Source organism: Ceratotherium simum, chromosome 8 (assembly GCF_057802395.1).
Source record: "Ceratotherium simum simum isolate JZ-2026a chromosome 8, ASM5780239v1, whole genome shotgun sequence".
NCBI lineage: Eukaryota > Metazoa > Chordata > Mammalia > Perissodactyla > Rhinocerotidae > Ceratotherium > Ceratotherium simum.
The window spans coordinates 62,767,291-62,785,522 of NC_141907.1; positions in this window are offsets into that span (position 1 = coordinate 62,767,291).

The following is an 18,232-nucleotide window of genomic DNA, read 5'->3' on the forward strand; positions in this document are numbered from 1 at the left end:
AATGAAGACATTGAAATAGTTAAAGATTTTATTTGGCTCAGTCATCAACTTAAATAGAGACTGCAGCCAAGAAATCAAGAGAAGACTGAGACTTGGAAGGGCAGCAGTGAAAGAATTAGGAAAGGTCATCAAGTGTAAGGAAACATCATTAGAGACGAAGGCCAAGATTATCCACACCCTGGTAGTCCAATTACTATGCTCAGATGTGAAAGCTGGACAGTGAAGAAGGGTGACAGGAAAAATGTTTCGTTTGAGACACCGGGTTGGAGGAGAGCTCTATGGATACTGTGGACTGCCAGAAAAATGAACAAGTGAGTCCTAGAGCAAATTAAGCTGGAACTATTGCTGGAGGCAAAAATGATAAAACTGAGGCTGTCCTACTTTGGACACATTGTGAGAAGGCAGCATTCTTTGGAAAACACAATAATGCTGGGAAAAGTAGAAGGCAGCAGGAAAAGAAGACTAAATATGAGATGGATTGACTTCATAAAGGAAGCCATAGGCATGAGTTGACAGAAGATGAGTAGGGCTGTGGAGGACAGGACATTGTGGACATCACTCATTCATAGGGTCGCCAGGAGTTGGAGCGGACTTGATGGCACATAACAATAACAAGCTCAACATGGCAGAGAACCTCTGGAGAGAGCAGAGATCATACCTGAGTTGTTCCAGTCAAGGGAAAGGGAACAAAATTACTGATACCATCTCACCCATCCCTCTTGGACTAAAGCTTGCCACCGAGGGGACAATTCCCAGGCCCTCGGGTCCTCTTCAGGCAGCTTCTCCCTGTCCCCAAAAGACACGAGCACTGGCTGTTGGCAGTCAAATCAGCAGGAGCTATTGTACCTGAAATTGGGGGGAGGCTTAAGGAGATGTGGGCTGAGCACTGACAGCCTCTGATAGGTTTCCCTGAAGCCTGGAGCTAGAAAGGGGAACCCACAGTCTGTTAATTCCAAACCCTACTAAATCAAGAAGTAGATCACCAAAACTAGACATGCCATGAGTCGTCATGAATTTAAAATGAGACCAAATGTGGTAGTTTTAGTTTGGGATCCCTAGAAACAGACCATGAGAGACTTCTGTAGTAGTGATAGGAGTATTCCCAGGAGAAATCGGTGAAGGAAGGAGGAGGCAGGACAGAGGTTGGTAGGGAAGCCAAGAATATCTGTCATCTCTGGCAAATCTTGCGCACTATAGTGCTCCCACTGGGATCCAGATGGATAATAGACTACAGGTGACAGTCAGTTGTGAGTTGTGCTTTCAAAGTCGTGTATCTAAGAGTCATTAGTTCAGCGTTGCCCATATTTGGAGGTGGACGGGAAGTGTAAACTATCAGGAACTTCTGGATCTTTGAGTATACAGGCAAAACAGGTCCAATAATCCAAGGGCAGTGCTTTGGAAGAGATGTAGGACTTGGCTCTTGAAGACACATGAGAACCAGAGCTGGGGAATACAGAGAAATGACAAAAAAGAAGCTGAGGGCATATGGGCATGGCTCAACATGATTCATTAATGATTTCATGGATAGAGGAAGAAAAGGGCAAGGAATAGGTGGGAGGAAAGACTCATCTGTCTCTACTCCCTCACATATCTTTCTACAACCTTATCCTAGAAGAGAGCTCCCCTCAGCCCCCCCACCCCAACCTTGTACACACACTTGCTTTTGGGCTTAATCACAAGAAGAAAAAATTATCTCAAGGTCGACTTCTGAAATCCCTTGCTCTGTTCTTACCACACCTAATTAGCATTATCTGGAATGCTCAAGTTTTAACCAGTAGCAGGCTGAGAAGTTTCAAGAGGGGGTGCATGTCAGGGAGTCACCTGGAGGCTGAGTTGGTCATCACGGGGGAGAGGTAGACAACAGATTAGCACGGAAACAGTTCTTCCTGTTGCCTGCTGTACACCGTATCCCAGCACTGCCTCCTCACAGGGCCAAGAGCCTCACTATTTGCGTTTTGCTAGTCATTTTTGTTGTTCTGAAGCTCGTTTTCTGGTGGAAGGGCTTATCAGCAGTATTGAGTCTCACATGATAACAATAGCTTGTGGACTCATTTGTGAGAGTCAGTTCTTTGTTTTATCAAATCTTCAGGCCTTATTTTCTTTAATATTGAAAGTTTCTATGCTGTCTTCTGGCTTAGTGTTGCTGTTGAAGTTGTGACTTAGTGTTTTGCTGAAATGCCCAAGGGTTTTCTCATCTACTTTGAAGTCCAATGTGTCCATGCATTGGCCATTATGAGTAGATTTTTCTCTGGAGGTTTTGGTGCTGATTGAGGAATCATTGTTATCTTGGTTCTGCCCAAGTGTGGGAACCATACCATGCAGGGGATTGATGGGAGAAACAAGGTGAGTATAAAGGAGATGATACAAATATTGATGTGTGGGTTCCTCTGCCATTTTGCCTTTTGGTATGCCGCCTTGTATCTTTTTGATCTCCAGGAATGAAGCACTAGGAAAAAGGAACTGCTGTAAATAGGACTTTTTCATAATGTGGTGAGCTGTGAGAGGAGAAGAGCTCCACGATCGTGATTAGGTCTCAGGCTTTTCCTCAGCCCATGCCTTGGGTCTGTGAACTTCACACATGTTTATCAGTTGTTTTTTCTCCCCCTGTAGGTGAAATAAATGGCTAGACTGTGCTGGAGTTGGGTACTTCCCTCCCAGTTCAGTTAGGCTCTGAAAATACCCCAGCAGGTTAGGCTCTGGTGTACTAGTTTCTCCTGAGGGCAGGTCTTGTTGAGAACAACGGAGTGCTCTGGCATATTTTATTTATTTTTTATTTTTTTTATTTTTTTTAAATTTTTTGTTTATTGCAGTAACATTGGTTTATAACATTGTAAAAATTTCAGGTGTACATCATTGTACTTCTATTTCTGCATAGATTACATCATGTTCACCACCAAAATACTAATTACAACCCATCACCACACACATGTACCCAATTATCCCTTTCACCCTCCTCCCTCCCCCCTTCCCCTCTGGTAACCACCAATCCAATCTCTGTCCCTATGTGTTTGTTTATTGTTGTTATTATCTACTACTTAATGAAGGAAATCATACAGTATTTGACCTTCTCCCTCTGACTTATTTCACTTTGCATCATGCCCTCAATGTCCATCCATGTTATCACAAATGGCTGGATTTCATCGTTTCTTATGGCTGAGTAGTATTCCATTGTGTATATATACCACAGCTCTTTTATCCATTCGTCCCTTGATGGGCACTTAGGTTGCTTCCAAGTCTTGGCTATCGTGAATAAGGCTGCAATGAACACAGGGGTGCATGTACCTTTGCAAATTGGTGTTTTCAAGTTCTTTGGATAAATACCCAACAGTGGAATAGCTGGATCATATGGTAGTTCTATCCTTGATTTTTTGAGGAATCTCCATACTGTTTTCCATAGTGGCTGCACCAGTTTGCACTCCCACCAGCAGTGTATGAGAGTTCCCTTCTCTCCACAACCTCTCCAACACATGTTGTTTCCTGTCTTGTTAATTATAGCCATTCTGACGGGCGTGAGGTGATATCTCATTGTAGTTTTGATTTGCATTTCCCTGATAGTTAGTGATTTTGAACATCTTTTCATGTGTCTGTTGGCCATCTGTATATCTTCTTTGGAGAAATGTCTGTTCAGGTCTTTTGCCCATTTTTAATTGGGTTGGTAGTTTTTGTTGTTGAGATGCATGAGTTCTTTATATATTTTGGAGATTAAGCCCTTATCAGAAGTATGGTTTGCAAATATCTTCTCCCAATTGTTAGGTTGTCTTTTCGTTTTGTTGATGGTTTCCTTTGCTGTGCAGAAGCTTTTAGTTTGATGTAGTCCCACTTGTTTATTTTTCTATTGTTTCTCTTGCCCGGTCAGATGTGGTGTTTGAAAAGATGTTGCTAAGACTGATGTCGAAGAGCGTACTGCCTATGTTTTCTTCTAGAACTTTCACAGTTTCAGGTCTTACATTCAAGTCTTTAATCCATTTGGAGTTAATTTTTGTGTATGGTGTAAGGTAAGAGTCTACTTTCATTTTTTGCATATGGCTATCCAGTTTTCCCAACACCATTTGTTGAAGAGACTTTCTTTTCCCCATTGTATGTTCTTGGCTCCTTTGTCAAAGATTAGCTGTCCATAGATGTGTGGGTTTATTTCTGGGCTTTCGATTCTATTCCATTGATCTGTGTGTCTGTTTTTGTGCCAGTACCATGCTGTTTTGGTTACTATAGCTTTGTAGTATAATTTGAAATCAGGGAGTGTGATACCTCCAGCTTTGTTCTTTTTTCTCAGGATTCCTTTAGCTATTCGGGGTCTTTTGTTGTTCCATATAAATTTTAGGATTCTTTGTTCTATTTCTGTGAAAAATGTTGTTGGAACTTTGATAGGGATTGCATTGAATCTATAGATGGCTTTAGGAAGTATGGACATCTTAACTATGTTAATTCTTCCAATCCAAGAGCACGGAATATCTTTCCATTTCTTTGTGTCTTCTTCAATTTCTTTCAGAAATGTTTTATAGTTTTCGGTGTACAGATCTTTCACCTCTTTGGTTAAGTTTATTCCTAGGTATTTTATTCTTTTTGTTGCAATTGTAAATGGGATGGTATTCTTAATTTCTCTTTCTGCTACTTCGTTGTTAGTGTACAGAAATGAAACTGATTCCATCCAAAAGCTCTGGCATATTTTAAATGATTCTTCCACTCCCCCTGCTGGAAACAGGGTAGAATTTCTTGCAGTTTCTTACGTGGAAATCTATTCAAGCTCCTGGAGGTAAATTTCACGATATTGTGGGGGTTCCCTACGGCTAGGTCCCCCTGGAGTTTTTAAATCTCAGACTTGTTTGAGCTAAATTTCCAGAAATTGGTCAGGTACAGTTCACGTTTTCCTCCCCTGTGCAGGTTCCCTCTGCATTTCCCCCTAGAGTCTCTATACTTGTCACCTGGGACTCTCTCTATTCACCTGTCTATCTCCCCAATCTAGGGGGCAGTGGTTTGCGCTGTGTCCTCCCCTCTATTATGGATCCAGAAAGAATTGTTTTGTTTTTGTCTGTTCAGATTTCCACGTGTTAGAATGGAGTGGCAACTTCAAAGCTCCATACATGTGGAACTAGAAACCAGAAGTCTCTTCTGCGATTTTGAACACCACCTCCTCTCTCTCGACAACCAAAACAGTCTGAGATCCGGGTACCTCAGAGGAAATTAAACCTTGGCATAGAAGGAATGAAGAATGAAAGAGGTGATAGTTAGATCTCTATTAAAACATCTGATTTTACTTATCAGAAACTAATCTGGGCAGAGCACTGTCTGCTATGACATGATAGGACTAAAGGTTCTTGTTCTCTCTGGAGGGGTCACCTGAGAAAATGACTAGATTTTTGTGAGAAAAGTCAAGGAGCTCTGCTTTGAAGCACATCCTTATTGTGTATAAAGCTTGTGACAGTGTTACGTGAGATGAGGTGGCTCTCTTTGAAGCAGGTTAGAGAATCTCAGACATCATATGATGGGCACATATGGAATGTGTGTTATGGGAGAAGTTCTTCCCTGTTGCAGGTGGATAACTGGGTCTGAGGCCTCAGTGCAACTCTAGGCTCTGCCTCAGAAGGTTCAGAGGAGCTTCCTTGGTGTGAGTGAAGGGGTGGGAGAATGGAGGAAGACACCTTGGCTCTGAGCTTATAAGGGTTTTGCAGTTCTCCTTGATTATGACTGAGCTACTGCTACTTGCCAGCCCTGTGTGTAGTCCTGACCCTTATGTCTACCACTGGGGGCCTCTTGATGTGGACACAGATCTATAGATATTAGAGCTGGGCATGAAATGCAGTTGTCAGCATCTCCATCACTTTGATCTCATGTCTCCTGAAAATTGTTTATAGCCTCACTCCCATGATCTAGATGTTTCTTCACCCCAAAATCTGAGCTACTGGGCTAGGTTGGTGTAGACTGTATTTGGCATAAGGAAGAGACTTTGTGAGAGTTTAGGACCACAATTCTCTGTTAGAGATAGGTACCTAGAACTGGAGGTTTGGGGGATGTATATGGGTCTTACTGGTTTCTAGGGTCTTGAGCAAGGTGGGGGGAAAACTGGCGAGTTCCTTGTGTTGAGTGAAATTCTAAGAGAATCAAATGCCAAGACAGAATTGGATGTGTAGGAATTTACCAAAGGAAACCTCTGTGAGGGAAAGGGGAAGAAGCCTCAGGAAGCAGGAGAGCCTTCATCCTGCAAGTAGGAAAAGAAGTTCGGTATAAATCCTTGAATTCATACAAAAGGTTGGGGTAGGCCGATAGTCTTGTACTCTTTTACTCTTTCACTGCTTGAGAGAGGGGTCCTGTGTCTTGTACAAATCGGCTTGCCTTAGTCTCCCCCTCCATGGGGAGTCAGCTAGGACTGTCAGTCAACTACACTGCCCATTGTAGGAGGTCTGTGTAGAGGTCTTTTCTGTGGTCTCTGGAGGTCTTCCTTATTTCTACTGTGGGGGCCGTCTTGGTGTGGACATGGATCTACAGATAATGGAGGAGAGCATGAAATGCAAGAAGCAGCTTAGAAAATGGGTTGGAGATCTCTGGGTCCCCAAAAGGGGATTTAAACCCACTTATATCTGAGGTAGGGTATGAATCCTCAAGTTGCTAGCTTTAGCTCCCATGGGGTGGAAAGTAATCAGCTGATTCAATGGTTCTTGATCCCAGCTGCACTTGGAATTGATAAATTTTACTGATCACCTATGCGCCTGAGTTCCATGTGTCAGGTTTCAACTCAATAAGTCTCTGAAAACTGGTCAAGTGGCTTTCTGTTTAGTAGGAAACTTACTAGAAATGTGATAAAATCACTCTTTTGCCTTGGATGTATTGCAGAATGTTAATGGGTTGTCCTTTGGTAGGGACAGTGTCAAGTAGGAGAACACCCACAGTAACTATTGGTGTATACCTACAATTTCCTTAGCTGTCTAAGGAGCTTACTTAAGTGTAATACCCTCATCCAAAGTCCCCATCCAAAGTAATCTCAGAATAGTTCATGACGCTGAACTTAGTGTTTTTTGAGTAGGCATACTGATACCAAATAGCTATCATTTTTTGTTGTTCCCTTGCCCTTAATCAGAAAGGCTAACTTCACAGGTCTCAACGGATAATAATGAATATCAAAGCTAGAGCTGGGATTTTCAGAGTGGGAACTCCTCAATAGAAAGGAGTTGTGAACTCTGAAGGCTAGTCATCCTACTCTGGGCTTGAGTGTTAGAGAGGAGACTTGTCAGATCCTCCCTCAACATTGATTTCCACATTTTCAGCCAAACATACCCCTGACTTTATTTGAGGAAATCATTCCTCAGTTTCCCTCTGTCCTTGGTTGTTCTCAGCCATAGGTGTGATTCGAGCTTATTAGGGTTTTCCATTTCCCTACCCACATACCTATGACTTTAGTGACTAGTTCCAGGATGGGCGTGCTCTCTAATCAGCCATTAAAACACAAGAAGATATTGCTGAAAAGGAGCAACTGACTTGCCAGAAGAACATTTGGAAGAAATATTTCAAAAATAACGAGGTAGAGCGCTTGCTACTGTAAAAGGGGGAGATCCTGGAACTTCTCAGAAGGTGGAGCTCCTTGACCCAGTCTTACTTGGGGACAACACTAAATTTAGACTTTTCAGTTTGTGCCAACGTATTCCTGTCTTACTTAAGACAATTACAGTTTGGGTTTTCTGTCACTTGCAACCAAATAATCCTAACAGTTACAGCCCAATGGAATATCCCTGAGATGTGAGTATTAGAGGAAACTGGTTTCCTTCATTTGCAATGTCAACCAACTTCCTAGTTAACATATTTGGGGCATCAGACAGTAGAGAGAGTAATATTAAAGGCTTTTCAGAGTATATAAATCAGAGTGGGGAGAAAAGAGGGTATCCTAAAAGGAGTTGGAAAGGCTATGCCAAAGCCAATGTAAAAGGGCAATGATCCCATATCCATATGGGTCTCCTGCATATAATTGAGTTTTCCAGTGTATATGCCATTTTTATAAAGGCAAGGTGGTGCTTTCAAATAGTATGTTATGAAAAATGCAAGTCAGCAAAAGTTAGGAAGCTACCACCACTTCTGGAACTTCTGTCCAGAAGTGATTAAAGTTCAAGGAAGGAAGAAGCTTAAAATGAAATGGAAATAGTATATGCCAAATGAAGGATTGGCTGAGTGGTGACAGGGTTATTAAAACCAGCCCTTGTGCCAGTATTGGTAGTATAGAGTCACCCAGGTTCTCATCAGCCTGGATCCAGTGAGCCTCCAACCAAAGGAACAGATCTGAGTCCTGGTCTCCCTGGTCAGTCTGGGTTCTCCAGCCAGTTATTTTGCATACTTGGTGATTAGCTTCTTTAGGCAGGATGAGGACATTGATGGGGGCCAAAAGTACATAACGATGCCCAGGAAAGTCATGAGTTCATCTGGGTCAATAGCAGAGAGAAATGCCATAAGGTAGAACATGAGAAGACTGGAACAGAAGAGTCCAAAATAATTGGTCATGAGCAAATGTGAAGTGGAAATGTGACAAAGAGTGAAATGTTAGTAATGGAAGGAATAGGGACTAACCTTTGGAAAGGAGGATCCATATACCTCAGACATCACAACAATATGGGGTAAAGTTAATATCCATAGTGTTAAGTAATTCACGAGCTACGCCTAGCCCCCTCCTCTGCCTTAGATGGATGGTCATCTTTGTTATGAGTAGAGTAGCCTTGCAGACATCTATAGGCATATATAAGCTTATTTCACAGCTGAATGTATTGTAGTGCTTTAGTCTTTAGTTGGGACCCAGAACTTCTACACTATTCGATTGTGTCCTCTCATGAGGCAGATTTCAAAATGAGATTAGTTGCTAAGTTTTTTGGAATAAAGGCCTGTCAAGGAAACTGAGAAGAGGGAGCTGGAGGATTCTGGGTGAGCCGATAGATCAATGTCAGTCTGACCCTGTGAAGGAAGGAAGGAAGAAATGTTGGGTAGGAAGTGGCTTAGACTGTGGTACAATACTAAGTGTCTTGACAAGGTCAAGGGCAGGTAACAGAAAAAAATCACCCCTTAGAGGACTCCTAGTCTCCCAGGAATGGGCCCTCCTCAGTGTCCCTACTGCATTCAGTTGTTGGTGGAAACAACCTGTGCGAAGTGTGGCATTTTAATGGCCACCACGGTCTGCTCCTTGTGCTGACAGATCTACTCCTCTATCCACTGACACAGAACAGCAACTGCATGGTTCCCACAGGCCTCTCTTCCGGAGGGAAACCCAAAGAGAGTGTAAGTAGGATGAAATATATTTCCCTTTGCTGGAGTTGATCTGGGGTCACAACTGATACCCATCTTCTCCTTCCTCCCCTCTCCACTCTAAATTCTCTTCAATCTTGTCTATTACCTCATCCGAAGTTTGGTGGCTTACCTGGTGGTATGACCCAAACCTCATTCTAAACAGTCTGAACTCATACTATGCATTCCTTTTCAAGCCTGGGCTGCTGAATGTATCCGACTTACAATGGGGCATGAAGGAAGTATAAGGAGATACCCAAGTGGATCACCTGTGCTCAACGCACATTCTTTCCTGCTCCCATAATGTAAAAGTAGCCCAACATCCTCATGTTGGTCAGAGTCAGTTTTTGCTGCATCTATGATGACTTACAAAATGACTCAGTGGATCCTTTGGAGTGATAGAGAATGGGACTGTAGTTCTTACTTTTTGATTTTTGTACCCATGTGGTCTTCCTAGGAAGGATAAAATAACACAGATGTCTGTTTTTTATATATGTCTCGTCAATGTACAGACTGCATGCAGAAAGAAGGCATGCGAAACTTATAGCATGTTAAATCTATAGTGTTTCTGCTTAGAAAGTTGAAAAAGTGTTCAGAAAGAAAAGAAGCTAGGTGCTTCTGAATGGCTATGTATGTAATATGTGAACAGCGGACCCCACGATCAGACGGCCCATTCTACACTTCCTTCGCTATGAAGTGAGTCCACTGGTCAGGTGCTTTGCTCCGTGGTATCCAGGTCTGTGGACGGAACATTGCAGAAGTCACCAGAAGAACATTTGGAACTGTTTGAGGCTCTGCAAGCAGAAAAGGCAAACCCATACCAAGATTGGATATCTATTTTTGGGACGTTGAATTTCTGGCTTTTCTAGAATGGAAGGGGCTTAATGTAGTCGAGGTAGTCAACTTGCTACCAAGTGGCACGATGGTCTCTTTAACAAATAGTGCTATACAGGGGGATCAACAGTTATCTCTGATGGGTTGGGCACTCAGAAACAACAGTAGCTAGATTGTCTTTGAAACTGGCATTCTATGTAACTGGGCAAATCTGTAGCCTCCATCCCGGCAATCATGGCCACTGCATTCATTTGCCCATTGGTTGATGAAGGCTGGCTATAAACTGGCAGAGCTGTTTTGTCTGTGCAGTTGTTTAGTGCCTCTTGGGTCAGGACTTGTGGATGTTAACATGTGATATGAATATCTGCACATCTTTACATCCATATGCCTTCTCCTAGACCACCTCCTCTGATTTTCCAGTCCTTTTTCTTCGAGACCCTGACTAGATGCCCAGGTATCCATATATTTTTCATCTTGGGCCCCTTGTCATTCCACTTCCACTTGATTTGTAGTACAGTAGCTGGAGCTCTCAATCACTCTCCCCTAAGTATGGGGTCTGAGAGGCACATTTTAAGGGCTGCCACCATCAGAGTTTATAGCCAAGATGCTTTGGAATTGGAAATGGAGTCTTCTGTTAGCATTTGGAGCATAACTTGGTCTCGCTCTTAATCCTAAAACAGTATCAGTGATGCTGACAGAAGTTCTTAAATGCTTGAAGAACTTAGGCTGTAGTTCAAAAATAAAGCTGCCTTCTGATCAGGGGGTGAGGGAGATATGTGATTCTTGGATAATGAAGAAATTTTTGGAGTTTACTTGTGATTTTCACTTACTGGCAAAAGTGGAAAGTAAAAAAATCTGTCTTGGAGGATTGCAGGTCCTGGTCATTCCTGGCTAGGGCTGATGGTGGATCCATGAACCATGCAGGTTAGGACTGAGTGACATCTGTCAGTTTTGGACAGAGAGCGTGTTGGTGGTGGCAGTGGGTTTCTTGCCCAGTTGGTAGAGCCTGACTTCGAGCCCTGTTCCATGTGATGAGTCATCTGTCATAGTTCTTGTCCTTCAGAATGGGATGGAATTTGTAGTAATACATGATATCAAAGGTCTAATGGCCTTTACAGGATTCCCTGTATTGAGTTTAGTAGGAAAGTGTATGTTCCCAATTTCTTAACAGATGAAACCAAGGATCTTAGTCCAAGGCTAAGAATTCTTTGAGAGGTGTGTGCAGTAGTCCCCCCTTATCCACAGGGCATATGTTTCAAGATCCCCAGTGGATGCCTGAAACCTATACTGTATACCACGTTTTTTCCTATGCATACATACCTATGATAAAGTTTATATATCAAGCGGGGTAAGATTAACAACAATAACTAATAATAAAATAGAGCAATCATAACCATATACTATAATTTATATGAATGTGGTCTCTTTCTCAAAATATCTTGTACTGTACTAACCCTTCTTTTTCTTGTGACGATGTGAGATGATAAAATGCCTATGTGATGAAGTGAGGTGAATGATGTAAGCATTGTGATGTAGCGTCAGGCTACTGTTGACTTTCTGGCAATAAGTCAGAGGGAGGCTCATCTGCTTCCGCGCCACGGTTGCCTGCAGGTAACTGAAACCGTGGAAAGCGAAACTGTGGATCAAGTGGGACTACTGTACTTTCAACCTAAATAAAGAGGCAAGCTCAAAAGCATATAAAAAGATGAGTTTATTTGGGAATAGCAGAGGAATTGCAATTCGGGACATGCAAACTGCAGCAAGCTACAGGCAAGTTCGCCATTTGGGGGAGGCTGTATTAATGGGCAGGGGATGTAAAGAGGGGAGAGTTCAGTTAGAGTCTGTCAAAGTGAAAACAAATAGAGACCACGTTTGAATAATTCCCCAAGCAGACAAAACCAGTCCAGTCATATAAAGTTCAATTTGGGTCATGTCGTGGGACCAACTCAACCTTGTTCATGCCTTTAGATGCAATAAGCAAAATTTTCCCAGTTGACGTGAAGCAACCTCTGATTACTTCCCTATCATTTAAGAAAAGACCAATAATGTCAGTTTTCTGTAAATCAGGGGTTTCCAGGAAATCAGTCTTAATCCTTAAGTTTTGTCTTCCTGAGGGCACAAGTGTGAGATTCTCTATTTTATATCCTCTGATTCTACTTTAGATGAAAACTCTTTCCCAACACAGACAAGTCTAGGCTTGGAGGACAAATAACATATATGCCTTTCTAGTTTCTTGGGTCAGTGTGCTAATGGGTATGCAGAGCTGGGAATTTCTAAGTCACTGGAAGAATCCTAGATCACAGGCAGGCCTATTATTCTGATTCATGGAGGGGCTTGGGCACACTCCACAGTAGTGGACATCTGGATTGCACAAGCAAACTAACACTTCTACTGTCACAGATGATGGAGTGGCATATTACTGGTGTTACTGATATGGAAAGATCTTATTTTTTTTAACCTACATTTCGAACTGATCAACTTGTACATAGTGGGTTGCTGAAGACTTAGCTTTGGTCACAGATCTTTCATAGATGATCCTTTGATCCTGGGTAGAAATGTTGCCTTTTAAGTGTCAATTTGTCTTTGGAGGAAGCAGAGTTCATCTACCCATTCAAGTCAATAGGGAATGCTCTATATTCACATGGAGTTACCATCAGAACGTCTACCTTCCATGTACTGCCACTCAGGAACTGACCTAACCCCAAGTGGCAGAAAGAATCAAGTCTGTATTCCATGTGGCAAGTCTGCACCTAAAAGCTAGACAGTACTTTTATAGACCCCTTAACCTGGCCTATTTGACCAGAGGATCAAAAACAGATTAGACTACTTGAGCTGATCTTCCTCAGTGAAAAAGGTGCTTGTGGAGTCTAGAAATAATGAGGTTTCTGACTCCCTAGGATATTGCTATTAACTGATTCTCTAAGATCTATGCCTTATAAGATGTGGGTGTTCCTGAGTTCCTCTCCCATCTGGCTGGAAAGGGAATCAGACAAGCCCCAAGGGTGCCCTATGGAGTAGACATGCTGGGACTGAGTTCGGTGTCTTGGCCAGGAGAGGGCAGCACTCAATCCTACAGTGGAGCTCTGTGTTCCCTGAGACAGTTAGGGTTGGAACCTCACCTGGGCAGCTTGGTAGATGGCTTCTGGGGAGATAGAACCAGCAGTGATTGACTATGGTGGTCCTAAGGGATGTCCCAGGTATACAGCCCTGGGTGGAGGCAGTGTTGGGGAGAAATAGAATGGGTTAAGTTAGAAGGAAAATGGATCTCAAGCAGATAATACAAAGCTGAAGCTGTTTTAGTAGAAAGAACACTTCAGTGAGGAAACAGACTCGGACGGCTAAAAAGCAGAGCAGAGTGCCCCAGAGAAGCAAGAGTTCGCTCTTGTCATGTATCTGGCACACACCTAGGTGAGTGGATCGAGTGTCGTAGTAGTGGAGGATATCATATTTTCAAAAGTACCTATGCTTGAGCAGCCTGGTTCCTTTTCTAGAACCAACACTTGCATTATCCTCTTCTGCATAGAAAAAATGTGGGATCGGAAGGGGTAAGTGTACGGCTAAGTGTGTCTTCTATGTGTTCACGTTTCAGGATGTTTTATTGCATGCAACTCTTCCTCAAACATAAGAGCTTTTCTAGGCCTCTAGGGCTCATTTAATTTTTCATGTTGGGAAGAAAGTAGGTACAGTAAATTAAACAATGTGAACATGAGATGTGAACCTTGTGGGGAACAGCAGAGAAGACCACAGCTCGTTGTTATCCATTCCTGCACTTGGGTGCAGCTGAGTTTGCTGGTGCGCACCCACAGGTTCTTCTTAGTGTTTTCAATTTGCATAGTGAGTCTTGGGTACAATCGTTTTTGCCAGTCATTAAAACAAATTACAAATGGTGAGTTCATATTGCAAGGAATATCTCTATTCAACTTTGATTTAAAAAATTATTTTGCCTCTTTCTGAGAAGGTGGAAAATTAAGAATGCTCAAGTGCTGCTCTTCAAGGCAGTTCTTACAGAATCCTATGACTTTTACTGCCTTGAGGGTTAGAGTCTGAATGTTACACATTTGGAAGTTACAGATAAACATCTCAACGTAATTCAGCTTGGTGTTGAACTAGGTGGAAAACCCAGTCCTCTGACTTGGTCTAGAGTATTTTACTGACACCATTAAATTACATGAGCATGTACGTTTTTTTAGGTCTCATGGAAGATGTAGAGGTGCTGAGTTTCAATTTCGCTCTGAGCGCTCACTGGGGGGCATGTGGTTATCTGGAAACTCAACTCCCTCTACTCGTGGTGGCTCTGTGTTGGGATCTTCCATGGCATTAGGCTCACAGGGGCATTGGTATGTGTACGGCCCAACAGAGCTGTTCCCTGGTGGCCTGACATGGCTGGCCTTTGTCTACCTCTGCAGTCAGTGATTGGATGTGAGTGACAGGGGAAGGGTATGCCCTTGCAGCTGAAGCAAACCTGAAGGAGATGACAGCTGGAGGCTGCTGAAAGCACTCCCAGCAGCTGGAGCAAAAACCCCTTCCTTGGAGTCTTATGTGGTAGTGCATTTCTAAGTTGTCCATATCCAATGACCTGGTGACCTTGGTCCTTTCTGGTGTCTGGCCTGCTCTTACCCATGGGTGTGCTCAGCACAGCTTTTCTCCTGAGGGCCACTGCCTTTCCTACAGAGCCCCCAAAATGGATCTGGTGTCTGGCCTGCTCCAGATTGATTCTTATGCAACTTGAAGATAAATAGTGGTTCTTCTGAGAGCATGTTTTAGAGGTGGCCGCAGGGGCTGGATCAGCTATGTGGGTAGCTGACCACAGCTATGGACCACAATAGTGACCACAGCAAGAATATCAAGAGCATTCACAGATGTGAAGGCCTCACTGAGTAGGAAGGACCCAGAGTGGGTGGGTTCTCAGCTGTATACCTCCCTCCAAGGGGAAGAGTGACAAAAGCCAGCCTGCAGAGGATGAGAAGAGAGATGATGACCATGAAGTCCTACTCTCACCATAGCTGGGATCTGTGCAGAATGTATTCAGGAAGCCTTACTCTTTTATTCTGGATCTAGAGTTCTTCAGAATTACATAGCTTTGCAGTAGAATGGAGATAAGTCTGACACTGTTAATTGCTGGGTGATTTGCAGTAGAATGGAGATAAGTCTGACACTGTTAATTGCTGGGTGATCCAGAAGGAACCTTAATCTCTGCCTCTTGTCGGTGGGGGGACTTCAAATGAGACCCAATCTTGAATTCAAAGTTGCTGGTGGACCCACCCCATGACACCTGCACTTCCTTCCCCCATGTCAGGTGTGAGCTACAGACAGGAAGTTTATACACTTGTGTGCTTATAATAAGGCAGATCTAGAAGTTCAGATTCTTATACTACTCTCAACTCACGTTGTACTGCTGAAAACTACCTGTGCCTTTGCGGGAGTAGAGCTCATGCCAGCTGGACAGTTTTTTACCCCTTCCGTTAAAAAGACAGCTTGACCTTGTAGCAACAGGTCAGGGTGGCATGGTCGCAGTGGAGAGGCAGAAGCACAGAAACACTTCAAGTACAAACCCCTTGATCTTCCCTCATGATCTCTGCCCCATGAGGCTTAGGACCATCTGAACCATATGTCCTCCTGGGCCCCAGCGGCCACCTGTGAGGGAGAGAGGGGTCTCCTTACTCGATGAAAGGCACAGCTTAATTTGAAATCTTGCTTTTTCCTACTTAAGAATATATCCTCTCAGTTTTGTAAGTTATACTTGATGCTAAGATCTTGGGAAGTTGGGTTTTAGTCCAATCTATACCAACTAATCTGAGTCTTGGGAGGGATTTCTGTGTACTAGATAACTAAGAGACTTGAAAAAAGAACTGTGGCCCAGGTACCTCTTTACCTCCCTCTACCCATTAGTTTGAATTCTGTTCTTCCCTGGAACTTCCCTAGACCACTGCTACCCATGCCTCTTGGCTTTATCATTCTTCCTCTATTTACTTCAGTTACACTGGCTCTCTTTTTGTTCTTGGCAAACTTGGGTTTTGTAGGTAACTTTCATCTATATCTTCATTCTTTTTGTCCAAAGTTTGAGGCTACTTTCCTTTATTTCAGCTGAAATGCTGCTGCTTCAGCTTAGGTGCCTCTACTTCATTCCTTGGCTGACCAATGTATGCCTCATCCTCACTTACTGGCTGTCACAATTTGTGACCATATATTCATTTATTAGTTTACCTTTCTCCCACCAGACTGAGCCTCATGAGGACAGATCACGTCTTTCCAAACCCTCAAGTTTTTAATGTGTGGCCCCACGTTTGCAACATAGATACTCATTTGCTCAGCTAACAGAGAGAAGCTTGACACTAGATAACATCCTTATTGGCCCTACTAAGGAATTTGGACACTCTTACACGTAGGAGGGAAGTTGTTACAGAATTTTAAGTGTGGTAGGGTTATGTGAAGGTGTGCATGACTTTGTCAGACTTCCTTTAAAAAACTACTCTTCATTTACTAGAAAATTAAAATGGATAAAGTTGTGGGCCAGTGAATTAATTTGAGTGCTCGAGGCTTGTGGGAATAGGTGGTGCTTGGACCAGGGTGACAGAATTGGAAATAGAAGAAATAAACTAGTTAGAGAAATGTTAAGGAAGCATAATCAACAGAATTTGGTGGCTGGGTATGACAAGTATGGGAAAAGTCATTCAAGAACTCCTAGGTTTCTGAGCAGGGAATCTTAATGATGGTGGTTGTATATTAGGAGAGGCCATAGTGTAGGGAATCTGGTCTCCATGCAAAGACAGCTATTCTCAAAAGTAGACCACTTGATGATGGAGTCTCCTATAGGATGAGAGATTCTCTGTATGGTCCTTGACTGAATGAGAGAGAAACTGAACAATTGGTTAATTTGCCCATACTTGACTCTCTTCCTCAGGGAAACCTTTCCAATTCCTTAATGTCCTATGTCTTCTTGTTTGCTGGGATAATTCTCTGGAATTGAGGGACTTTATTTCACCACCATAGGAGCATGGTGAGTGGTACAATTGTGTAACGTTTGAATGGACATCCCTGTGTTTGTCTCTAAGAGACTGTATCTGGCCTCCCTTGTATCTTGGAGAATATCTTAAGGAATTAGAGTGGAGGGGTCAAAATACAGTCTACTTTCCAAGGCTTGTTAGCAACTTCCCTTATAATTGCACTCACGATAGGAGTGCATATCTTTCTGCAACCCAGACAGAATAAGTAGCATTCTCTAATCTCTGCCACCCTTCAGTTTACAATAGGAGAGTATATTTTTGCTTACTTGGGAATAGAGTACATTTTTGTGTGGTTCATGGGTACTTGTTAAAAATTACCCATGCCCAGCCTTTGAGGCCTTACCTTTTAAGTATTTATAAGATTTTTGCATGCTAGTGTTATTAGATCTCAGTCTGTAACATTTTTCTAAACCATCTTTGATCTCTAAATTCTTGCTGTATACCTTCTTGTATCTTTTGAATTCTATTTTCATCATGTACGTAAATTATGCACTGAAAAAATTTGGTTTTTCCCTATCCTTTCCCTAAGCAACCAGATTCCCATCCATAGAAGAAACCATTTTTGTCCTTCCAGAGATTCTGTGCATATACTTAAATTTCCTCAAAGGAGAATCATACTATAGACACTATTTTGTGCATTATCCCTTAAGTCCGAAGAGTCTCATTGTGCTAATATGGAGGTGTTGGCAGGGCTGTATTCTTTTCTGGAGGGTGTAGGTGGAAGACTCAATTCATTTTGACTTCTCCAGCTAAAATGGCGGCCTGTGTTCATTGGTTTATGGCCCCCTTCCACCTTCAAAACCAGTGATGTTTCTTATATCCCATCACTCTGACATTGATGACTCTGCCTCCCTCTTCTACATTTAAAGACTCATGATTATATCATCCAACTGGGATCATTTAGGATAATCTTCCTATGTTAGTCAGCTGATTAGCAACCTTAATTCCATCTGCAATATTAATTCTCCCTTGCCATGTAACCTAACGTATTCACAGCTTCTGGGAGTTACAATGTAGACATCTCTGGGGGTTGGTGTGCACACTACAGAAGAGAATGGGAAGCAATCTCTACCTGGAAGGGGGCAGGCGCTCATGAAAGGAGTCATTGAGTGTGGTCCAGTATATTGACCCTGCCAATGGGATAT